The following is a 26,080-nucleotide window of genomic DNA, read 5'->3' on the forward strand; positions in this document are numbered from 1 at the left end:
CACCCCAGGCCTGTATTTCCCCTCTTACCCGGCCGGCCAGTGGGCCGGCCTCCCTTCCCTTCCCCTAGCCGTCCACACCCATGCGTACAGAGGGGCCGGGGCCTCCCTCAAGCTGCGGCCTCGGCCTCCTCCCCGCGCGGCAGCTGGTGCCTCCCCGGCCCTACGGGGCTCACGCGCACGACACAGCCACAAGATGTCCGCTCTGACGGAACTACTGCCAGCTGCCACGCTCCGCCCCTCCCCCCTCCTCCTGCCTCTTCACCGCCGCGTATCAGTCCGCCAACGCCGCCGTCGCGAGCACAGGACGAATCTAAGGGTGAAGGGGAACGGTTTACTTCCTACGTCCAGGGCCGAGTTTATCTGTGCTACCCCCTTTTCCTTCTTTTCGGAACAGCACCTTCTTACTAAACAGATCGGAGATTGGACTGGGAGGGCGGGGGCCGGAGGCGGGTCATGGGCTGGGGGGAAGGGTGGACGAGCGACGGAAACCCTCAGATTCAGAGAAGCATCGAGAACCGGAAGAAGACCATGGGAGGAAGGTAATGGAAGCGGCAGCTGCGCGGTCGAGACCCACGCCCCTCCCAGCAGCGTCCCCCAATTTCCTCACTTGGTATTGAGGCGGCGGATCTCGCGAGAACCTCGTGGCTGGCTAACAGGAGCTATAGCGCTGCAATGACTTAAGGGCAGTTTTGTGCGCTCTTCCTGTTGGGGGCCCGCCCCCCAAACCCACAAATTCTCGCGAGATGCAATAGGCACCGGCTCGAGTTGGGGCGGGCCGTCTCCTGGAAGCACCGCCCCTGAATGCTTATGCTGGTGGGAGGGAGAGGAAATGGAATTCCCCGGACTGGTTAGAGCGCGCGCCGACACATCCGTCTTTCACGCGCCCAATCAGGAATGTGCGGTGGGAGGTACCACGGTCTAATTGCTAGATATCTTTAGTCCTGGTTGATCCGGCGTTTTGAAGTTTTCGGTGAAGCAGGTGAGCGATATTTACTCGCCTGCCCCGTGGGCTGGTTAACTAGTGGGAGGAGGCACCCCTCAAAATGGGAACAGTCATTTTAAGTAGAACCCAGCGGACCGCTGATCAGCGCTCTCACGTGCCGAAATACAGTGCATTTATGACCTAGAGGGTCAGTGTTGAAAAGAGTGGGCCCATATAGCCCTTCCCAGAATTACAGCAGGCTAGAAATCAAATTCAACTATGAATTAACAAGGATGGGGAGATAGGGGCGGGCTACTTATTTGCCTCGCACCATCCGCCAAGATTGAGATACGGAAATAGGCTTAATAACTTTTTCCTTCTCTTTGTTTCAATTTCTAGATCCACAGAGTTGCAGAACTCAAGAGATCAGAGTTTTGGGTCAGAAAAACTTAACTGAAATATCCGGGCGGGGCAGAAATAGAAGGATGGAATTGGCCTGTTTTAATCTGCCGGATGTAAAATACGGAAAGAGTGGTTTTGCTCTCTGTGTATCCTTCAGGCAAAGGGTAGTACGACATTAATTTTTAAAAGGAATAAAGGTAAGCGCTGACTTGTTTAAAGTTTTCTAACATTCCTTTCTAACCTAACGAAGTAGGTATTTTAAAGAATTAAATAGAAATATAAACTTGTTTTTAAAATATACTTTAAAAAAGAAAACATCAAGTTCTTTCTTGTTACAATAAAGTATTACCGAATAACTAGACTAGGTCTGTGATGAATGGGCTAATGTATATTGTTTAAGTGGCCAGAATGAGTGTCATAGAGCAATTAGTGAAACAGTTCTCAAAATAGTATCTATGTGAATCACCTAAGGATTTTGTTCAGAATGCAGATTTTGACTTAGTAAGCCTTGGTGGAGCATGAGATTCTACAGTTTTAACAAACTCCTAAGTGATACAGATTATTCTGGCCAGAAGACAACCCTGTGAGTAGCAGAGCACTAAAGTGCTCATCACATAGCCTATTTCCCTTCTTCCAAAATAATCTTTGTTTTCTGTTTTAACCGGTTTAATATAGTAGAAACAGAATTAGGCAGTTGGGGCAGAGGATGAAATACAGGTTTGAGTTCTTGCTCTGATCTCATTTGGGTGATACCGTGTTGGTACTTACCATCTTAGCTTTTTTCCAACACTGAACTATATATAATAATAGCTGTCCTTTTTCACAGGGCTATGGTATGGTTCAGATGTCATAATGTATGTAAAAGGGTACTGTAGACCGCAGTGCTGTGTAAACATAAGTTATTAATGTAACCAGTCAGGCATTAACTGGCCGTAATGTGAAATGTGTAAAAATAATCATGAATATAGGTAATGTTTATGCAACACTTGTCATGTGTCAGGTACTGTGCATATTAACTCCTTTTACAAATAAATCAGTGCACGGGGAGATTAAGTTACTGATCCTAGGGTCACATAGCTAATAAATGGCAGAAGTAGAATTTGAACCCATGCAGTTAACTTCAGGGTATTTAACCAGTGGAGTTTCATATTGTCTTCTAGTTTAGAAAGTAGGAGAGTAGGATGTTTTATATTTGTACTTTCAGTGTCCTCTGAATCTAATTTCGTTTGGCTTATCTTTCCCTCTGTTTTGTTCTTTCAGAAGCTATATAAGAATGGTAGGAAACATCGCTCCCTACCCAAAGGGAACTCACTATATCCAGGAGGTCCATAAAGAAAAGTCCCAGATAAGCCAATTTGTATTACCCTAATCTAAACAAGCTTCAGTATGAAAAGTATAATGGAACATGTTAATGCTCTTAATTAACAATGCACAGCAGACTGGGACAAATTTGAGGTCAGAGTTTTTAACTTTTGTGCCACAGACCACTTTGGCAGTCTGATGAAGCCATGGACTCTTCTAAGAATGTTTCTAAATGTATAAAATAAAATTCATAGCAAGTTATAATGTGATACAAAGTATCTCATTCCTAGTGGTGATACAGACATAGGTATAGCTGTTTGTTGCTTACATTCAAAATTGAAGGAAATGCTAAATTTCAGTTAGAGAGTAGTAAAAATAAAGATGTTATTTTTTTTTCTCCCATCCAAGTTCATGTACTCCCTGGATTCTATCCATGAACTTCATGATAAAGTCTAGTGGGCTTATTCCTCTTAGTAAGGCTTGAGGGGATTGTGAAATATTAACATACAGTTATAATTTATATCCATAACAGTAGTGATTCATTAAAAAAAAGTTTAATTACTACCAGTATACTCTCATTAAGAATGTATGGAAGTACATAATAGTATTAGGAAATAGTTGTATCCGATTCGTTGATTTTATTTATTTTTTAAACTATACCTATAATCATACCCTATGGAAAACTTTCCTATCCAGATGACTCATTCCCCAAGCTTTCTGGTAACTTACGTTTTACTATAGCATTCTTATTTATTACATGCCTTTACAAATAAAATGTGGTGGAAGAACTGCAAAATGAAAATAATAGCCAAAGATGAAATTAAAATACTGTATAAATTTCTTAAGTGTTAATAATTATTATTTGAAGTACTATGTGTGGGGTCTTTTAATTCATTGTCTTAGCAGATCTCCATTACATAGATGAAACACTCAAGATCTTAAAATTGTTAACTGGTAGAGTCAGGATTTAAACCTAGGCATTATGATCTTAAAGCTCACACTCAACCAGTAAGCTGTTTATTTTTTAGTCCTTTGACTAATAGCCAATATTAATTTGCCTAGTAGTGCAACAAGTATATATTTGCTGCCTCAATTGTTTATGCATTTCTTAGTATTCCAAGTAGAATTGCACCCAGTGACTGAAAGGAATTTTCTAAATTCTTCCTTTGCAGCAATATTGCTTATAAGATTCAACACCACCTTTAAATAAGTGGGCGACCGTTTGGGGCTGGAAAATTGTTTTGCAGAGATTTTTGTTGCAATGGAGTTTTGCTTAGAAAAATCCACTTATGCCTTTCCCTGCCCTACAGACATACTTTCTCATCTGAAATTAAACCTGTTTTATAATGATGCCACTATATTTTTATGTTGGCCACTGTCAAGATTGTATACAAGAAATGATGACATATAAATAAATGCTAATATATGTAAGTTTAGATTATATATGCCTGGAGACAAGTGATTGTGTGATCCCAATTTTTTATTTGGCACTGAAGTGAATTAATTGGTTGATTAGACCTTCTGTTTTATTTGCTTGTAGTTACACTAGCAAACTTAACAATTTTACTCAATTTTGTTAGGGGTAAAATTAAAAGGAACATGACCTAGAAGCATTTTGATGCTTTAGGGCAGCCTAGGGTTAGCTGAAAATTTAAAACACTATTTACATATCTAGTGTTAGAACTCACTTTACAATTGCATATAAGGTTAAAATTGACTTTCATTAATTTGACTATTTGAATTACAGTGGTTGAAATGTCTCTATCTGATAAAAAGGAAAGACATGTTTTTTATATTACAGTCTTACAAAGGGCTAAAAAGGTTTTATATATGAAAAAACATTGACATTCAAAAATTAATACAGATACAAAAATGTTGAAAAGATGAGCTTTAAAAAATCCTTCTTAGTGAATATTGAGGTCTCAAAAACTTTCTAGTTATGGTAGATCAGATCTTGTGTGAATTGATGTAAAACACAAAAATATAAAGGATCAAGAAGATTAGTATAAAAGTGGCACTGAAGTAAGTAATAAATAACTAATGAAAGTGTGTCAAAGTCCTAATGTTATGTGAACGTATCAGCGAAGCCACATAATTATAAAAACCTTAGTACTGGAGTTAATTAAAATGTACTTGTGAATAAATACAGTTAACACAGATTGATACGTATACTTAGGTTTATGGAGTCTGTATTGTCAGATCTTTGTAACTTTGTCATGGAATTTTATAACTTGCTAAGGATACTGGTTTGCTAGGATACTGGCTCTAACACACTGTATGCCATTTTATTAGTTTAATTAAATTGTAAATGTTGTGGTCCAGAATTTATGCTTACATATGCTGCTTGGAATAGGTAATTTAGAACCTAAGTCAACCAAATGTTATTTCATATTGTTTGCATAAAAGTTAAATTATCCCCCCCCCAAAAAAAAGTTAAATTATCCCTTCTCTATACTTTACCAGTTTAGAATCTCATTTTATGATCAAGACAAGTTAATATGGTTTAGGGAACTGTACTTTATTTATGCTAAGAACATCATTTTGACCTTACATTAAGATGTTTTTTGGTACATAATGAACCATGCACAAATGTTTGAGCTAAAAATAAATTTGAGCATTTTCCCATAAAAACCTATATACATGAATGTTCAGAGTAACATTATTCATAATAGCTAAAAAGTGGAAAGAACTAAATGTCCATCAGCTGATAAATGGATAAATAAAATGTGATATATCCATATGATGGAATAGTATTACTTAATAAGAAAATATAAAATACTGATACATGTATCGTGAAGCTTGAAAATATTCTAAGTGAAAAAACCCAGACACAAAGGCCACATGCTTTATTCCATTTATAGGAAATGGCTAGAATAGGCAAATCCATAGAGACAGAAAGGAGATGACTGGCTGCCAGGGATGGGGCAGGGAGAATGGGAAGTGATTGCTAAATGAGTATGGGGTCTTTTGGGGGGGGATGGTGAAATGTGCTAAAATGAGATAATGGTGATGGTTGCAGAACTCTACAGTTATACTAAAACCCCCTGTATTGCACACTTTGAAAGAATTTTATGGTATGTGAATTATCTCAGAGTTTTTTAAAAAAAAAAAAGTTAATTAGAACCAAATGTGAAATCAACCTGAAGCTTATTACTAAATATTTTCAGTATCTCAACATTCTCAGATTATTGATGATAAATGAGATATGGCATCCTTGTAAAATGAAAAATCTACAGTCAGCAGTAGGTTTTTCCTTCAATACAAACAGTATAATTAATCCAGATTAGATTTTAATACAATAATAAGCCTTTGCTATCAGTTAGTTTTTAATTTGGGGATATTTTCACCAATCTTATTTAATGAATAAAACAGTGATTAAAATTAATTTTAAGTAGCACTGTATTTTCCTTGAAAATAAAAGTTCATAAGTATGGCCAGATATAGAATACATCCAATTACAAGTAGTCTAAATAGATAAAAACTTTTCTTTAAAATTTCACATGAAATCAAGTTAGGTTGAAAATCATGGATAAATCATCTAGATAAGGATTTTGAGGATTAGGTAGTGTCAAATGAGAAAACAAACAATTTAGTAACAAGTTTGATGTCCTTTATTGAAGGAAAACAATATATCTATTGGGGGAGCATACTACCTAACAAACAGTAGAACACTCTTTTCAGGGGATTTTGGACAGGAGCCAGTTTTATAGAGCATTTGAAGCAGTAAGATGGTAGCAGTATGATTGGCTAGGAGGTCAGGGATTTCCTTGTAAGGCTAACAGGTCCTGTGTTCTAGGGTAAGGTAAGCTAGCTAAAGCTGAGTTGAAGGATTGTGATTGGTGTATGCTAGGTTTCCCTGGCAGGTGTTTTCCATAAGCACTGGCTGATGTACGTTTAGATTTGTGACCCGGGCCTGGCCACTTGAGGTGGCCTCCGTTTTGTGGATCCCAGTATACAAATTAACTTTATCAGTACTTAACTAAAAAATAAATACTTTGAATTAATATTACTTTCCGACAATAGATACAATCTTTGTTGCTTCAGTAACAATATAAAAAAGTCCAAAGGAAACATATTGTGATTTAGACCAGAAATGGATCATTGTTTTACCAATACTAGATTTGATTATTTAAATATATCTATGTGAGAATTCTTTAGTAAATTAATAAATTCTTTTATTAAAGAATTGTAAGTTAGTGATGGGAATGCTGTACATAGTGGTTCTGAAGGATCTGATCTATATAGTATCTAACTTAATGGAGGCACTATGTGAGACTTTTAGTTTTTTTTTTTTTTCAACGATTAATAATGAGATTGGTCTTTATATATACTTGGTAAGAGAAGAGTATGATACAGGTTCTCCACCTTACAGAAAGACCCATACAAAAATGGAGAATCTTGGGTGCTACAATACTTGAAATTCAACTCTCCGAGAATACTTTCAACAAAACCTCCTGAGATTTAAGATATAATTAGATAGTCACAGATTTTTGTGAATTTAACTTTTCCTTATTTTCCTTCTTTCTATTCTGCAATAGTGGAGAGAAGGGGATTAACCCTGGAGCATTTTAGGGATAAGGCTTAATTTCTACTCCTGGCTTGGATAGGGCTATAGTTAGGGACAAAAGGTAAGGACATTGGAGACTACATGGAGAGGCGTGCAGGAAGAAGTGGGAAGAAAAATGTCAAAGGCAAAACTCTTCTTAAGGAAACATGGAATAAGGAGGCTATTTTTTTTCTTCACCCTCTTTGCTCAAGATCTACCCTTGAGCACAGAATTCAGGCTACCTCCTTATTTACAGCTTTTAAAAACATCCATTTATAATATGGGACTGCTTTTGATGTAGGTTGAGGCAAAATCAAGAGACTCATACAGTTTGTCAATGATATTTGTGTCTAATTAGGCCAAGTGGAAGTTTCTCCGTAAGTGAAGGTTTAGGGTGAAGAATGTTAATGTAATAGAGACCTATTGATATAATTACTCCCATCTTCCTAAAAAAAATATAGTGAATGCCTATTATATGCAAGGCATTGAGGTAGATGCTGAAGATACATGAATGAAAGACCCAGATGTCACCTTTAAGCAAGTCTTTTAATTGGGAAGACCATTAAGGATCAGACAATCACAGTAATGTGATGACATAAATGCATGCATAGAGTAATATTAAGGTACTTAGCTGGGGGTGCTAAGGGCAAGTTTCTATATGGAAGAGAGTTGTCTTTAAAGAAATGAAAGAAAGGCATAGCTGGGGGGGGGTGGGGGAAAGGAGGAAACTTCCTAGGCAGAGGGAACAACGCAAAATCTTAGAGACTTGACCTGGTAAGTTTTGGAAACCACAGGTTTGGCAAGTACTTTGGCTGCAGTTAGGGAGTAGAGGAGGGCAGAGGAAAAAATGAATGAGAAGAGACAAAACAGTTGAAAGACAAGGCTGGATATATTGAGGGCCTTAACATGCCATGGTAATGAGTTCAGATTTTATTCTGAAGGGTGAATTGAATTTTAACATAAAGTCTTGACCAGACTTTAATCACAAGAAGATAACTATGTGATAGCAGTATGGAAGATGTAATTGAAGTGTGTGTTAGGGTGGAGACTAGAAGCAGAGACCACTTGGGATGCTATTGAATAGTTGAGATGTGTTTGTGAGAAAGACCTAGAATAGTTGCAGTACTTGCACTAGGACCGTGGTATGTTTAGCGTATTTACTGGGTAGAGTTTATGTTAAAAATTTTTTTGAGTCTCCTCCAGTTATTTTTATTAGAATATTATAATAAAATCATGTATAAAAAACATTCCAATAAGCTATAACATTGTAATAAAAATAGGTTAAGACCTAATACTTGGTATTAACTCTTTATGTTCTTACCTCTTAAAGAACCTTAAAACTAAAGTTTATAAAATATAGAAAAATATAAACTAATAAAATTAATATCTGTGTGTAACCTGTGTGTTACTTAAGTTTTTTTTACTTTTTACAAATTGCCTCTTGAAACGTAAATACAGAACTAACTGCCACAATTTAGGTTCTTCTAAATTTGGCATGTCTGTACTAACTGTTGTATTCCATATATGATGACCAGTTTTCTTTACTAAACCTTTAAGAGACCTTTGTTCATTCTTTCACTGATGTTATTTGGCTTTCACATGGCCAGAAAGAAGTGTTTATTATCTATTTCTTTTCTCATTTGCCTGAGAGAGTGCTATTACACAGTACCAACAAGATCATAAACCTAAACACAACACAGGCTCTGGAATCACATGGCAGTACTTAGTTATAGGTGGCAATTATGGTGATTTAGACTATGATTGTATTATTAGAGATTAATGAAATACATCACAAAATGGGAAAAAGTCTGGTAAAAAATTCAAAGATTCTAGTTTGAGAAACACTGATGTAGAGGTTATAAAAAACCTTTTGTCACATACTGAAAGTCATATTTGTTGAGTCTGACTTTGTGACTCTGAGTAGAGTCAAGAAATGGTAGGCAGGTAGGACAGATAAGTAACTTGATTCTAAAGTGAAAGTAAAGGGGGGGAAGGGCTTAGGTGCATTTTAAGGTTCATTCCTGTTCTGGAGCTAAAAACATAATATCTAATGGGAAAGTAATTCTGTCTCCAGGTCAGCCCACAAAGGGCTGTTCTCTAAATGCAACCTCTCTGTGTTTCATGTTACTATGAGAAAATACTCCTTAGAATTTCCAGTTGATACAGTGGGAATGATCTCTGCCCATCAGAATAAGGTATCCTACCTTTCTGTTTTGTTAGCGAGAAATTCTCCTACCTTCAAGTAACAGGAATTTATTATTTCCTGTGACTTAGGGCAAGAACTCAAGCAGAGCAGCAATAATTGGACTGAGGGTAAAATCATATTGAGTGGTCAGATAAAAGCTTTAGAAAGTTGGAGATTGGTGGCCAAGGAATCTGTATATTTAACCTTAGATGTCACTGTATGGTTTAGGTCAGCTCTGGGAGCCCCCTTCTTTTCTTTTTTAGTGCCAGATTGGTTCACCCACGTTCCTCTCTCCTGCCATTACCAATTGCTTCCTAACAGAAACCAACAAGCTTTCTTTTCTATCCTGCTAACTAGGCAAGAATACAATCTCACAGAATACAGAAGAAGAATACAATTCTTTTTTTCCTTGTACTTTTGTTTCTAAAGCAAGTCTGTACCCTGTTAAGTTTTAGTAAGGGTTTTAATTTCTGGTGATAGTACATTAGTATTTATATATGATTATAAGCAAGCTGCTGGTAGTATGAAGGTCAGCAAGAGAGTAGTTGCAGTGATATAAAGAACTCTCATTTGATCCTGGTTTCCTTCCTATCCTCACTTCCAAGCCCCCACTCAACAGATCAGACTCAATAGAAAAAAAAATCACAAGATTCAACTGTACTTTAAAGGAAAATTAGAAATGGTTTTTTTTGATATAACAAATTAGAAATGGTTTTTCTTGATATAACAAATTAGTTTAAATTCAGTGACATAGGACAACAGTTATCTTAGATATTTGGAGCTTGGAAGTCTGAAATGGTCCTACTGGTCTAAAATCAAGGTATAAGCAGGATTGGTTCCTTTCTGGAGGTTTGGGGCAGAATCTCTGTTCTTGCCCTTTCCAGCTTTAAGAGGCTGCTAGCACCATGGCTCATGATCCCCTTCCATCTTCAAAGCCAGAAATGGCTGGTTGAGTCTTTCTCATATCACGTCACTCTGACACACATGCCGGCCTCCTTTCATTTATAAGGATCTTTGTGATTATATTGGGCCTGCATGGATAATCCAGAAAAATCTACCCATGTGAAGGCCAGAGGATTAGCTACCTTAATTCCATCCACAACCTTAATTCCCCCTTGCTAAGTAACATAATATATTCATGGGTTTCAGAGACTGAGATAAAGACATCTTTGGTGGGGGTGGAAGATCAAGGGGAGACATTATTCTGGCTACCACAGCTGTTTATAATTCTTTGGGTACTCGAGTTTAAGAGCAACTTTTTTCCTTTCCTCCATCAGTTCTTATTTATTCAAAATTTATTTGACTACTCAAAATATCAAGTGTGAAATGGTATAGAAATTTAAATATACTAAGGATTAGAAACTTGTCAACTAAATTTTGTCACTGATGACTCAGAATTTTATTGAGGTAGTGTTGACAGAATTTAAATTTAAGCACATTGGGGAGTGAATGGAAGATGAAAAAATGCAGAGCTTGGTCATGATAGGAAGTTAGAAGATAGGGAATTAGCTTAGAGTAATTCAGGGTCAAAGGAGGGTTATTATTTTTTTTTAGAATGGGAGAGATTTGAGTATATTTATAGTCTAGAGGAAATTGTGAGAGAGATGAGATACAGAACAGAGATGAATAGATGGAGTCATTTTCTTCACAAGATGTGACTGTAGGTCAAAAATAAGAGTATTTGATTTTGAACAATGGGGAAACAGCAGACACTAGAAGGAATAAGATTAGAATGGGTAAAAATGAAGATAATTTTAAGAAGAGGTAGAAAGTTGACCATTAATATTCAGTTTTTTCAACTTAATTGGAAGGAGTGCTTTATCTATTCATCTGTTGATGAACACTCAGGTTGCTTCTGTATCTTGGCTATTATAAGTAATGCTACAATAAATACAGGGTTGCATAATCTTTTCAAATTAGTGTTTTCATTTTCTTGGGTAAATACCCAGAAGTGGAATTACTGAGTCATATGGTATTTCTATTTTTAATTTTTGGAGAAATCTCTATACTGTTTTCCATAGTTGTTACACCAGTTTACATTTCCACCAAGAAAGCATGAGGGTTACCTTTTTTCCACATCTTTGTCAATGCCTATTATTTCTTGTCTTTTGATACTAGCCATTCTGACCACTTTGAAGTGATAGCTTATTGTGGTTTTAATTTGCATTTCCCTGATGATTATTGATGTTGAGCATCTTTTCATGTGTCTGTTGGCCATCTGTATGTCTTCTTTGGAAAAATGTCTGTTCAGGTGCTCTATTTTTAAATTGTATTATTATTGGGGCACCTGGGTGGCTCAGTCGTTAAGCGTCTGCCTTCGGCTCAGGTCATGATCCCAGGGTCCTGGGATCGAGCCCCGCATCTGGCTCCCTGCTCGGCAGGAAGCCTGCTTCTCCCTCTCCCGTTCTCCCTGCTTGTGTTCCCTCTCACGCTGTGTCTCTCTCTGTCAAATAAATAAATAAAATCTTAAGTTGTATGAGTTTTTAAAATATATTTTGGATATTAGCCCCTTAGCACATATGTCATTTATAAATGTCTTCTCCCATTCTATAGGTTGCCTTTTTGTTGTATTGGTGGTTTCCTTTGCTGTACAAAAGCTTTTTAGTTCGATGTAGTACAAATTGTTTATTTTTGCTTGTTTCCCTTGCCTGAGGAGACATATCCAGAAAAATATTGCTTAAGTCCAAGAGTTTACTGCCTATGGTTTCTTTTAGTTTTGTGATTTCAGGTCTTACATTTAGGTCTTTAATCCATTTTGTGTTTATTTGTATAATGTAAGAAAGTGGTCTTAGTTGCGTTCTTTTGCATTTAGCTATCCAATTTTCTCAACACCATTTACTGAGGAGACTGTCTTTTCCCCAATGTGTATTTTTGCCTTCTTTATTGTAGATAATTGACCATGTAAGTGTGGATTTATTTCTGGGCTCTCTATTCTGCTCTATTGATTTCTGTGTATGTTTTTGTGCCAGTACCATACTATTTTGATTACTATATCTTTGTAGTACAGTTTGAAATCTGGATTGTCAATACTTCCAGCTTTGTTCTTTCTCTTGGCTATTTGAGGTCTTTTGTCATTACACTCAAAATTAAGAATTATTTGTTCTAGTTCTGTTAAAAGTGCTATTAGTATTTTGATAGGGATTGCATTGAATCTGCAGGTTGCTTTGGGTAGTATGGAAGTTTTAACAATATTCTTCCAGTCCATGATCACAGAACATCTTTCATTTGTGTCTTCCCCAGTTTCTTTCACTGATGTCTTATAGTTTGTAGGGTATAGTTCTTTTGCCTCCTTGGGTTACATTTATTCCTAGGTAATTCTTTTTTGATGCAGTTGTCAATGGGATTGTTTTCTTAATTTCTCTTTCTTGTAGTTTGTTCTTAATGTATAGAAATGCAACAGATTTCTGTATATTGGTTCTTTATTTAGCAAATTTACTGAATCCATTCATTGCTTCTAATAGTTTTTTGGTGGAGTGTTTAGGGTTTCCCATATATAGTATCGTGTCATCTGCAAATAGTGAAAGTTTTACTTTTTCTTTACCAATTGGGATGCCTTTTATTTCTTTTTCTTGTCTGATTGCTATGGCTAAGACTGCTAGTACTATGTTGAATAAAAATGGTGAGAGTGGACATCCTTGTCTTGTTCCTGATTTTAGAGGAATGCTTTTAGCTTTTCACTGCTGAGTATGATGTTAGCTGTGGATTTGTCCTGTATGGCCTTTATTATGTTGAAGTATATTCTTTCTAAACCCATTTTGTGCAGAGGTTTTATAATGAACAGTTGTTGAGTTTTGTGTAGGGCTTTTTCTCCATTTTTGGAGATGATCATACGATTTTTATCCTTCATTTTGTTAATGTGGTGTATCATGTTGGTTGATTTGAAGGTGTTGAATCATCCTTGCATCACCAAAATAAATCCCATTTGATTGTGGTGAATGATCCTTTTAACATATTGTTGAATTTGGTTTGCTGAATTTTGTTGAGGACTTTTGCATTTCCTTTCATCAGGGATATTGGTATGTAATTTTCTTTTTTTATAGTGTCTTTGGTTTTGATATCAAGATAATCCTGGCTTCACAGAATAAATTTGGAAGCATTCCTTCCTCATCTATTTTTTGGAATAGTTTGAGAAGGATAGGTATCAGTTCTCTGAATGTTTGGTAGAATTCACCTCTGAAGCTGTCTGGTCCTATACTTGTTTGTTGGGAGTTTTTTGATTACTGATTCCATTTTGGTACTAGTAATCAGTCTGTTCAGATCTAATTCTTCCTGATTCAGTCTCCAGATTTTGTATGTTTCTAGGAATTTATCTATTTCTTCTAGGTTGTCCAAATCTCATAATCCTTTGTATTTTTGTGTCAGTTGTAACATCTCCTCCTTTGTTTCTGATATTATTTTTTTAGAGAGAGGGGGGAAGGGCAAAGGAAAGGGAGAAAGAGAATCTTAAGCAGTCTCCACACCCAGCACAGAGCCTGATGTAGAGCTCAGTCTCACAACCCTGAGATCATGACCTGAGTCAAAATCAAGAGTTGGACACTTAACCCACTGAGCCATCCAAGCTCAATTCTTTCTCTTTTTTTCTTGATGAGTATAAGTAATTGATCTATCATTACCATGTGCTTGCTTTTACAAGTGGAATTTTTTCCTTTTATGAAGTTTTCTAGTTATGGCCTTTCCATCTTTGCTTATGGAATTCCTTTTAATATTTCTTGTAAGGCTGGTTTAACAGTGCTGAACTTTAACTTTTGTTTATCTGGGAAACTTTTTATCTCTCCTTCAATTCTGAATGATAACCTTGCCCAGTATTCTTGGTTGTAGATTTTTTCCTTTGAGCACTTTGAACAGATCATGCCACTCCCTTCTGGCTTGTAAACTTTCTGCTGACAAATTAGGTGATAGCCTTATGGTGTTTCCCTTGTATGTAACTATTTGCTCTTGCCGCTTTTAAGATTCTCTATCTTTAATTTTGGATATTTTAATTATTATATGTCTTGGTGTGGACTGCCTGGGCTCACTTATTTGGGGCTCTCTGTGTAGCCTAGACCAGGATGTCTGTTTTCATCTCCTTAAATTTATGGAGGTTTTTAGCTATTTTCTCAAATAAGTTTTCTGCCCTTTTCTCTTCTCCTTCTGGGACCCCTATAATATGAGTGTTAGTATGCTTGATGTTGTCCCAGAAGTCCCTTAACCTATCCTTATTATTTGTTTTTTTATTTTCTTTTGTTTTTACTATTAGGCTTGGGTGCTTTCCATTACCCTGTCTTCCAGATCACTGCTCCATTCTTCCGCATTCTCTAATCTGCTATTGATTCTCTCTAGTGTATTTTTTATTTCAGCTGTTGTATTCTTCAGCTCTGATTCTTTTTTATATTTTCTCTCTCTTTGTTGAAGTTCTCACTGAGCTCGTATGCTTCTCTCAAATCTGGTTTAACATCTTAATGACCGTTACCTTGTACTCTTTATCATATAGATTCCTTATCTCTTTCATAGTTCTCTTTCTGAGGTTTTGTCTTGTTCTTTTGTTTGGAACATACTCTTCTGTTTCCTGATTTTGTCTGACTCTGTGTTGTTTCTGTATATTAGGTAGGTCTGGTCTCCTGATGTTTAAAGTAACGGCCTTATGTAGAAGGTGTCCCATGGGGCCCAGTATCACAGTCCTCTGTACCAGTACCAGAACCAGGTACTTCCAGCGGTATCTCCTGTCTGGGCTGCATGCACCTTCCTGTTGTGACTGGGCATGACTGCTGCAGGCATACTGGTGGGCAGATCTGGCCTCCAGCCTAGGTAGCTGCAGTGATTAGCCATAACTACTGTGGGCATACTGGTGGGCAGGGCTGGACCCCTGTGCAGCTAGCTAAGAGATCTGGCTATAGTGGGTGTGCTGGTGGATGGGGTTAGCTCCCAGTGTAGCTGGCTAAGAGTCTTAGCTACAATTGCTGTGGGCATGCTGCTGGGTGAGGCTAGCACCCCCCCGCCACATCCCTGGGGCAGGAGTTGCTCTGGAGGTGCACTGCCCTGCGCTGGGGCTGCCCACCATGTGTGGTGGGGTGAAAGTTGCTTTGGGGAAACACTGGTCAAAACTGAGGCTGCTGGGGCACCTGGCTGGCTCAGTCGGTGGGGCATGTGACTCTTGATCTTGGGGTTGTGAGTTCCAGCCTCATGTTGGGTGTAGAGATTAGCCCAATAAAAATCTTAAAAGCAAAACAAAACAGAGTGTTTGCCAGGTGTGGTGCCGATTGGGCTGGACAGGTTTGCAGGGGAATGTGGGGTAGGGCAAGTGGTGTTATCAGGACAGATGGAGAGTGTCAGAACTGGCTCCCACAAGCATCTGGCCAGCTAAGCCGAAAGAAGCAAGAAAAATGGTGCCCACGAGCATTTTCCTGACCCTTCAGTGCACACCCTAAAATTAGTAAATTTCCTTCATGTATAACCCAGGTGCTTTTCCAAACTGCTGTCTTTGTGTTGGATCTCAGACGAAGTGATACAGTGCTCTGGCCCTTTGAGTGGAGTCTTGGTTTCTTATAGCCTTCTGGCTCTCTTGGAGTTAAGGTAAGCCCCGCTGATTTTCAGAGGCAGATCTTATGGGGGTTTCCTTTCTTCGTGCAGGTGCCCAGAGCCAGAGGTGCCTGATGTGGGCCTTGATTCCCTTGCTTCTTAGGACCTCCATTCCTGTGATATCCCTCTTGCTTGTGGGTTGCTGTACCAGGGGTTTGGTTCCTGACTGAGTCTCTGCCCCTTCTACCCTTCTGAATGTGGCTTTTTCTTTATTATTTCTAGCTGTGGAAAAGCTGTTCTGCTAGTCTTCAGGTTGTTTTCAGAGTGACTTGCATTAAATGTTGTTGCAGCCTTGGTGTGTCCCTTGGGGGAGGTGAGCCCAGGATCCTTCTACTCTTCCATCTTCCTTGCAATTGGTAACTTTTGTAGTGTAAAATCAACAGCACTTCTCAAAAATTAATACTCCCATCCCAAGAAACCCAAATGGTGTATGTATATACCCATGCCACATGAGAGGGAGTACAGAAAAAAGTGAGAGTGGCATTTTAAATTTAATCAAGATTCATTCAGCAGATATTTATTGAGCAACTACTGTGCATTAGCTTCTGAGTGTGGGCTTGTGGAAAACTTAGATGATCTATTTTCATACTTTTTTTCCAAGAGTCCTTAAGTCTACAAAACAAACTGTCTGAGTTGGAGGCCAAAGCCTTGCCCATTCAGAATCTTTATCACTTTCCCTCTATCTCCAATCCCATACCCACTCAGGATACCTCAGATGGTTCTGTGAGTATCCCTAGTGTTCACTGAATGGAGTCTGAGAAACTAATGGTTTAATGAATATTAATACCAGAGACTCATTATAATAGTCATGTGAAGAACAAATAATATGAAATATATTAGAGATAAGTATAAAGATAGCCACTCAGATGAAGAGAATCTGGCCTAATAGCAGACATGTGATAAAGACATGAGATTTGTTGCTTGACATCTCAGTATAAACCAGCAGTGTGCTTAGGGCTGCCCAAAGAACCTATACAGTTTTACTCTGAAAGATGGAAATATGTGGTCCAGAACAAAGCAGTTGCTTTTTCCACATCTCCATTGGTCAGACCACAGTTTAAAAAAATTTTTTATGGCTTTATTGAAGTACAATTGACATACAATACATTGCATATATTTCAAGTGTACAGTTTGGTAATTTGACATATGTATATACCCATGAAACAATCACCAAAATCAAGATAATAAACATACGCATCACTACAAGTGTCTTTGTACTTCTTTGTAAACCCTTTCTGTTGTTCCCCTAACTCCTCCCCCTTTATCCACAGGAAGCCATTGATACGTTCTCTGTCCTATAGACTAATTTGCATTTTCTACAATTTTAAGTAGAATCAAACAGTATGCCCTCTGTGACTTTTTTTACTCAGCGTAATTATTTTGAGATTTACCTATGTGTGTCACTCAATAATTCATTACTTTTTTATTGTTGAGTAGTATTTTTTGTATGGGTATGCTGCAATTTCCATATCCATTTACCTATCAGTGGACATTCTGGTTGTTTCCAGTTTTTGTCTATAACAAATACTCTTTTTTTAAAGACCCTATTTATTTATTTGGCAGAGAGTGAGAGAGCACAAGCAAGGAAGAGCAGCAGAGGGAGAGGGAGAAGCAGGCTTCCCGCTGAGCAGGGAACCTGACGCGGGGCTCAATCCCAGGACCCTGGCATCATGACCTGAACCGAAGGCAGATGCCCAACCAACTAAGCCACCCAGGCGCCCCTATAACAAATACTCTTGTACGAGTGTTTGTATGGACATAGGTTTTCATTTCTTTTAGGTAAATAGCTAGGACTGGAATAGCTGGATCATTTGATAAGTATGTTTAATATTTTAAGAAACCACCAAGCTGTTTTCCAGGTGGTTGTACCATTTTACATTCTCCCCAGCTGTGTATGAGAATTCCAATTCCTCCTGACTTGCTATGACTAGTCTTTTCAATCAGCCATGCTAATAGGTATGTAGTGGTATATCTCACTGTCATTTTAATTTGCGTTTACCTAGTGACTAAAGATGTTCAGCATGTTTTCATGTGCTGCTTTGCCGTCTATATTTCTTCCTTGAAGAAACGTCTATTTTTCCCATCGAGTTCCTTTTGTTTGTATTTATTTACATGTGATACAAATTACGCATTTACACCAGCTTTAGAAGATTTTTAAAAAGTAAAGTCCTAACAAGGTAACGTATACATGGAGGAATATGAAAAAGGCATGAAGGACTCAACTCATATTGGCTAGTGCCTAAGTGACTTCCAAAACTGTGCAGAGTGCTAGAGTTGGCTTATGCTGCCTTATGAGTGCCAATTTAAAAATTTTTAGAAATTTTTCAGGCTATTAAACAGCCATTATTAAAAATTGTATAAGCTGACAATTATGTTAAAATCCAATATATATCTCAGTAAAACTCAAAATTCACTTCCTCATTTTTACTATTTCCCATGTTTTTGTTATGTCTAGCATATCCATATTGTAGAAATACCCTATTATAGTTTGATAATTAGTCATCTCCTTCCAGTTCTGTGTTCTGTGATGTCTTGTGGTAGCTTGAAATGAGCCAGTGGGAGTATTCACCCCCCCAGATATGCAGACATCACAATCAAAGCTTTTTTTTTTTTCCTGGTGAGTTAGCTGTCAAACATTTACCAGCTCACCAGTAATGACAAAGACCTTCAAACTGCACTGACTTACTGTCCATGATGAATAACTGAAGCTTTAGTCACATGGAGAACTCCCCTTTGTGAAACACTCAATTCCTCAAGAACAGATCAATATTTTTGCTGCAGAATAAAGCTTACAGAACCTATTTTCCTTGTTGCTCAGGTTTTTTTTTTTTTCCCTCACTTCCAAATACCCTGAGGTTGAGAATGCCAAAGTCTACTGGATAAGGGAGGATGCCAATACGTTATTTTTGTGGTCACATGTAAAAAATACAAAGTATTTTATTTGAAGTAGAACTAGAAGGGCTATTAAATATTAAAAATTGTAATGGGCAAAAAAAATAGGAAAGGCAAACAGCTCTGTATAACCAAATTTCTATTCATATAAGACTAGGGGAAACTAGACTAAAATGAGAGGGAGCAATGATGATACAAGAGGAATGTTTGGTCTAAACACCCAATCAGCTTTCTAAAGGTTGACAAAGCATTTTTGTTTTAAGTCTAAACTTACTAAAGATGCTGGATATTATTAGAAATGTAAAGTTACAGATTCAGTATACTAGAGCAGTCCAGAGATAAACTATGGGGGACAAGTTCTTATTGCAAAAGATAGAGCTACTGCTATGATTGAGTGTCCATTATGATTTAATTTTAAAAACTAGGAGAAACTAAGCATTTTAAAAGGAAAAGAAACCATTTTAAAGTTCATGGTCTAAATTAAAAAGGCAATATAGGCATATACATTTAAAATATAAAAGAAACATACACCATGAACCTAACTTTTTCCTTTTTTTTAAAGATTTATTTGAGGGAGTACATGTGGGGGGGGCAGAAGGAGAGGGAGGGAGGGAATCCCAAGTGGACTCCCCCCTGAGCACAGAGCCTGACGTGGTGCTTGATCTCGTGACCCTGAGATCATGACCTGAGCTGAAACCAAGAGTTGGACACTTAACTGACTGAGCCATCCAGGTGCCCTGATCATGCCTATGACTTTCAATAAGACACTTATTATGTCTCACATGAAATTCAAATAGAAGTTAAGATGTTTGCTTGATTTTTAGTAAGATACTAGTACCCTAAAGTACTAATAGTGGTAACTGTTTAGAGTGATGCGTACTGAAGAATATCAATTTAGTATTAGAGGGAACAAATAATCTTTTAATCAGTCAATGCCCATGTAATCGCTTTACTAATAAAATGGACAAAATAGGTGGAACTTTTATCAAATCAGCAGGTACAGGCTTTATTTTTTAAATTAAAAATGAGGAAATATATATGCCCAAGGAGATAACCTCTCTCTCAAAACTTAAAATTTTATAAAGGAGATTGAATCATCTCACATGAAAATATGTAAGAATATATGAAACTAATAGATGTAATAAGAGACCTGCCTGCTGAACATTTCCACAATTACAATTAAAATGAAATAAATCACTGTTTTCTCCCTAACCTTTGTCCTGATCTCCCAAATCAGTTCCTCTCCTGATTGACTGATTTAAGTGACTCTATTTTCCAGTCACTAGGATTCATTTTTTTCTTTCACCCTTCTCATTCCTTACCAGTCTCCATTTTTACTTCTTTGGATCTTCAAATGCATATCACACCTTAAATTTTATAATATACATTTAAAAAATATTCTTATCATTATATTTGTATAACCACTCTGTGAGTTAAGCAAAAATTATTAGCATTTCATTATTTTTTTAAAGGCCTCTAAAGTGATGGGCATGTAAATAAGCAGAATCAGACAGGTTAAATGACTTGCCCAAGATGACAGGACCAGTAATTACAAGTCCTGTGATCTAATGTCAGCATTGTTTTCATTACACTATGATGCCTGTCATCAACAACTCCTATTTGGTCAATGACTATACATTCCCAGTGGGTCTCTCTGCCTCTGTTCCTACTTCTTCAGTTTATTTTGCATGTCACTATCAGATTAAACATAGCTTTTATTAAAAGATAGCACAATGAAGAAATTTCCAATGGCTTCCTATATAGAGTATATAAATCAGAACTTTATCTCTGCTTTTATATGTGAAATCTCTATAATCAAACTGGCCTCCTCATGTTCCTTCAAATATACTTGTGGGGTGCCTGGCTGGCTCAATTGGTTAAGTGTCCGCCCTTGGCTCAGGTATTATCTCCAGGTCCTGGGGTCAAGACCCCAGGCTCTCCACTCATTGGGGAGTCTGCTTCTCACTCCCCCTCAGCTCGTGCTCTCTCTAATAAATAAATTTAAAAATATCTTTCAAATATATTGTAACTTTCCTGAGACTATGCCTTTGCTTCTAGCAGTGTTTCCCTTCCTTGAGTTAGAAATCCCTGAGTAACAGTTGTTGCAGGGATGTGGACATAAATAATTGTGTGTGTGTGTGTGTATACATATACACTATTATGTTTATTACATATTTATAGTTTATATGCTAAACATGTACAATTACTACCTTGTGTATTTTGATAAGAGAGGCAGGGGCATTCAGTAAAATTCTTGACATTAAAAATGAGTCTTCGAGGGGCACCTGGGTGGCTCAGTTGGTTGCGCGGCTGCCTTCAGCTTGGGTTGTGATCCCCAGGTCCTGGGATTGAGCCCCATGTCGGCCTCCCTGCTCAGGAGAGAGCCTGCTTCTCCCTCTCCCTCTGCCTGCCACTCTGCCTACTTGTGCTCTCTCTGTCAAATAAATAAAATCTTAAAAAAAAAAAAAAAGAGTCTTTGAGGCACCTGGCTGGCTCAGTTGGTAGAGCATAAAACCCTTGATCTTGGGGTTCTGAGTTCAAGCCCCACATTGAGTGTAGAGATTATTTAAAAAATAAGAAAAAAATTTTAAAAATGAGTTTTCTGCAGTTCCACTTCTGGTAATGAATAAGTAGGTGGGTTTTTGATCATGCTTTAGCTGAGAACTAGAAGAGTGGACTAAGAAAAAGAAAACCACATTTCTTTAAAGGCACTGAAAAGCTGCCAAATTGGTGAAGATTGCAGGTCCAAGATCTAGGAGAGGGAGACATGTTGGAGAGATGCTTGAATATCTAGGGCCCCCTTTCTGCTGGACGCATCGGTCTTTTCCAAAAGCAGTTGAGAAGGTAAACAGATTTTTGCAAGCTCACAGGCCTAGGAAAGGGGGCAGGGAGTTTGAAAAACTGGAGTTTAGGGCTCACCAAGGAAGAGATAAACACCTCAGCCTTTCAGTTGAGATCCTGAAGGGCTGTACCCTAGCAGTCAAAGTGAAATGAAAATAGATCAGAACTGGCAGGGATTGAATCACATCTGGCCCTAACTGGACTGTAGTGATCTAAGTCTGCTAAAAGCCCCAGTTGAGCTGCCTAACGGAAGCAAAAGAAATCCTCTCTAGAGGAAAGTAATGCTATCCGGAGCTTCAAAATATTTTTGCAATCTTTTATATATAATATCCAGCACACACAAAAAATAATCAGGTATGTGAAGGTATGACAAAAACAGAGAAGCAACAGATCATAGAAACAAAACCTACAGGGATTATGAAACAAAGACTTTAAAATGCTGTTAAAATGCTCAGGAACTTAAAAATCTAAGAATAAGAATGTGTGTAGAGAATGAAAACGCAAACAAATGGAAATTCTATTGTTCAAAGACTGCTAACATTAAAAACCCAGTGGATGGACTTAACAGCCGATTATACAGAGCTAAAGACAAAATTAGGGAACTGGATGAAGTTCAGAAGGAAATATTCAGATTTACAGAAACAAAGGATGAAAATACGGAAAAATTTTTTTAAAAAGTGGAAGAGACTTATGGTATAGAATAAAAAAAAAAAGTTTAATATAGTTATAATTAAGACCGAAAAGGAGAGGAATGAGAGACTGTAACAGTGATACATACCCGAAGAGATGTCTAAAGTAAAAGGCATCATGCCTTGGATTCAAGAAACACTGTAAACTAGAAAAAGGCAAAAAATCACACCTAAGCACATAGAAAAACTGCTGAAAACCAAAGAGAAAAATTTTAAGCATCCAGAGGAAAAAGACAAATTACTTTATCAAATGAATGACAGTAAGACCACTGCTTTGCAACCGAAATGAGCTATCTTTAGAGTACCAAAGGAAAATATCAACTTAGAATTTACATTCAAACAATATAACTTTCAAATATTGAGGCAAAATAAAGACACTTACAAACAAACAGAATTTGTCACCAGCATTTTTGCCTTGTAAGAAAGAATGGACCTTGGGCAGAGAGAAGTGATCTCGGATGCTCTCAGATTATGGAAGAGATGAAGAGCAATGAAAAGGAAAAATATATAGGTAAGTCTCAATAAATAGTAACTTTACAAAACAATGCTAATATATTGTGATGTTAAAAGCATACAGATTTAAAAACGTAACACACGGTAACTGAGAAGAGAAGGTAAATAGACTTAAAGTGGTCCAAGGTGTTTCCATTGTCCAGGACATGGATAAAGTACTAATATATTCTAGGCTTTTAAAAATCAAGGATGTACATTCTAATTTCCACAGGAATTAAGAATATTAAAACAACATAAAACCAAAAAGCTGAACAAAACAATGAAATTAAAAAAAAAAAAAACGAACAATCCCCAAGAAAGTAGAGAAAAACGAATGAAGAACAGGTGAGGCAAAAACAGCTGGATGGCAGCTTTAAAGCCAATCAGTAATTACATTAAATGCAAAGTGATTATCCCAATTTAAAGACAAAGACTGTCTTGGACTTATAAAGTTATACCTTTAACCTGTTTCAAGAGACAAATCTTAAATAGAATGCAGAGAAGCTTAAAGTAAAAAGATGTGTATCATGCAAAAACTAACAAAGATGGTGTGATTATGCTAAATCCAAGTAGATTTTAAGCAAGAAGCAATACAAGAGATAAAAATTTCACGAGCGCCTGGCCGGCTTAGTTGGTAGAGCACGGGACTCTTGATCTCAGGGTCATGAGTTCAAGCCCCGTGTTGGTCATAGAAAAAAAAAAGTTCATATGTCCAAGAGTCCTAACAGGAAACAAACGATACACTCAGGATCATTTAAAAGTTTACTTAAAAAAGGACTAATTACAAATGTGTGTGTGTAGGGTATAAGAGAATTACAAGGACAGGCTCTAAGAGAAGAGGAAAAAATCAGAACCAGGAAGGAGAGAGAATGGTGAAGAGTTCACTTTGAGAGAGGCAATGACCTAAGGTCAAAGTATACATCCAGTTCCAGGTAGCCTCTACTGGAGGGAGCCAGAGGGAATAAATACACTTACCTCACTCTTTTCCACTATGCAGTTTCCTCCCGTCAGCTACAAAATCATCATGGGGTGGTGTCATTCAGTCCTGAAACCATAAACATTAGCCACCCCAGAAGTCTTCATATATGGTATGGGAGAAAAGAAACAAGTTCCAAAGCAGTCTCATAAAACTGCTTTTTAAGCTGGTCATGAGGCCTGGATTCATAAACATAGTTCTCCTTCATCATCCGTTCCTTAGTTTCTCTCAGTTTTTGCTTGTACCTCACCTGAATGGGATTTTATTTTTTTAAGATTTTATTTATTTGAGAGAGAGAGAAGGAAGAGGAGCAAAGGGAGAGAGAGTGGAGAGAATAGCAGAGGGAGATGCTTAACAGACTGAGCCACCCAGGTACACCCTGATAGGATTTTTTACCAGGTGGGGTGCTCCAACATTCTTTTTTTTTTAAGTTTTTTTTTTTTTGACACAGAGTAAGAGAGGGAACACAAGCAGGGGAGTGGGAGAGGGAGAAGCAGGCTTCCCACCCAGCAGGGAGCCTGATGCGGGGCTCGATCCCAGGACCCCGAGATCAGTGTCTACCCTTACCTCAGGCCATTGTTTTATAAAGTTCTTCTCAATGAAAGGATTTCCCTTTACTGTTGTGTTTCAGGGCCACTAATGAGTGATGGTGTTGTATAGTGACCACTCACACCCCAGTACTGCCAGCTCACTGCAGATCCTTTTGTGAATCAACAAGACCAAGGGGCGCCTGGCTGGCACAGTCGGTTAAGCGGCTGCCTCCGGCTCACGTCATAATCCCAGAGTCCTGGGATTGAGCCCCACATCCGGCTCCCTGCTCCACGGGGAGCCTGCTTCTCCCTCTGCCTCTGTCTCTCATGAATACATAAATAAGAATCTTAAAAACAAACAAACAAAATAAGACCGACACATTTTTCTCTTCATTAATTGCTCAGAGGAACTCTTTTGAAGCCAGTTTATATGGACTGGGAGAGAAGTGCTGAAGGAATATGGGCAGGTATTACTTGAATGAGTCACCTGCTCATTCAGTTTAGTTGTGACGGTGTTCCCAGTGTTGTAGGGAGTGGACTGCTGTTGCGTCCATCCAGTTGTATGGTTTGGTGAATCAGGTAACACCAGTTCATGATGGGTAGTTGATTATTCACGCAGTCACTTGATGTCCCATGGTCAGGTGTTCCATCTCTACCAGGTACCAGGAGCAAGTCAGGAGCTACTTTTCAACAAAACAAAACAAAACAAAACATTGGTCGAGGAAGATAGATCTTTACTCAAAAACCAAGGAATCGGTGTTGTAATTCTCCTATTGGCACTCATCAGAAGCTTCATATAACATCTCTACCACATGAACTTCCAATACCATTGGATCTGCCCACTCATAAGGCCCAACTAGCAAGACAGTTTGCTCTGGGTTCCACTGAAAACTAGTTACCCAGAAAATAGGTTAGAAGGGGCCACCCAAATGTTCTATTTTGTTGTCTCCAGAACTCAAAAAGACCTGTCACAAATTTTGCCTTTTTCTTTATTGTGGTGGTGAAAAACAGAACAAACAGTCACTCACTTGAATGGATAACCTAACATGTCTCAGGCCATCGGACCCCTAAAAACTTGTGGCAGGTCCTGGAAGTTTTACAGGATTTTTCTTGCACCTTCTGGCATGCATATGTGTTAACAAAACATGTAGAGTGCTTACCACTTCCTGCTCATTGGGTTCATTTAACATTCATTTCTGTAAGACCAGCGCGATATTCTATGACATAGCAAGATGATCAAAGTCCCTTCACACCAGAGAACAGAAAGTTGACACAGCCCTGCGACAAGACAGTAAGGGCTCACTGTTATCCCTGCCAGTTAAATGCCATCTATTTCTGACTTCCCTTACTAATTGGAATGGGGTGTACGGGGCACTTCCAGACCAAAACCTATATATCTTTTCAAAGTCTATATTAATTTCCTCCAATGAAGACCCCACACCTAGAACAGCAACTACAATTGGCATCTCTGCCTGATCAAACTCTTGCAGTAATCCAGTCATTCTTTACTACCCATCTGGTTTTTACACTGTATTCTCTGTGACTCATCTGGTGACCACAAAGGGAATTTAAGTGGGAATGTGGTATGAATCACTATTCCAGCAGGGTGGCACTAATTTCTATGAGTTCCCCAGGATGTGGTACTTTTTGTATATGGTCACAGTGTAAGAGTGGTAGCAAGCAGTTATGAACTTCTACATGGCCCTTCCTACCATTACAGCACTCACTCCATTGGTCAGGAAACCAAA

The 26,080-nt window shown here is 37.9% G+C and overlaps 1 protein-coding gene and 1 long non-coding RNA gene across 16 annotated transcripts in view; one reads left to right on the forward strand and one right to left on the reverse strand.

The window, feature by feature from the left end:
• UBE2D3 (ubiquitin conjugating enzyme E2 D3) overlaps positions 1 to 733 on the reverse strand; it is a 28,323-nt gene extending 27,590 nt beyond the window's left edge. Inside the window, exon 1 of one of the 9 annotated variants that reach the window (XM_073892059.1) lies at positions 608 to 733. The gene's annotated coding sequence lies outside the window, so the exon portion shown is untranslated. The other 8 variants (XM_073892062.1, XM_073892063.1, XM_073892061.1 and 5 more) reach the window with 8 other exon arrangements.
• LOC112825456 (uncharacterized) overlaps positions 405 to 26,080 on the forward strand; it is a 35,851-nt gene continuing 10,175 nt past the window's right edge. For 5 of the 7 annotated variants that reach the window (XR_012377992.1, XR_012377993.1, XR_012377994.1 and 2 more), the window contains exons 1-4: positions 405 to 539; positions 1,322 to 1,521; positions 2,585 to 2,779; positions 15,793 to 15,906. This is a non-coding gene — a long non-coding RNA (uncharacterized lncRNA). Of the gene's footprint in view, positions 540 to 792; positions 980 to 1,321; positions 1,522 to 2,584; positions 2,780 to 15,792; positions 15,907 to 24,433; positions 24,670 to 26,080 lie in introns of those variants that run through there. The other 2 variants (XR_012377996.1, XR_012377995.1) reach the window with 2 other exon arrangements.

Source organism: Callorhinus ursinus, unplaced genomic scaffold (assembly GCF_003265705.2).
Source record: "Callorhinus ursinus isolate GAN/ISIS: 27379988/994484 unplaced genomic scaffold, GSC_fseal_2.0 scaffold4, whole genome shotgun sequence".
In the NCBI taxonomy this organism is placed as follows: domain Eukaryota; kingdom Metazoa; phylum Chordata; class Mammalia; order Carnivora; family Otariidae; genus Callorhinus; species Callorhinus ursinus.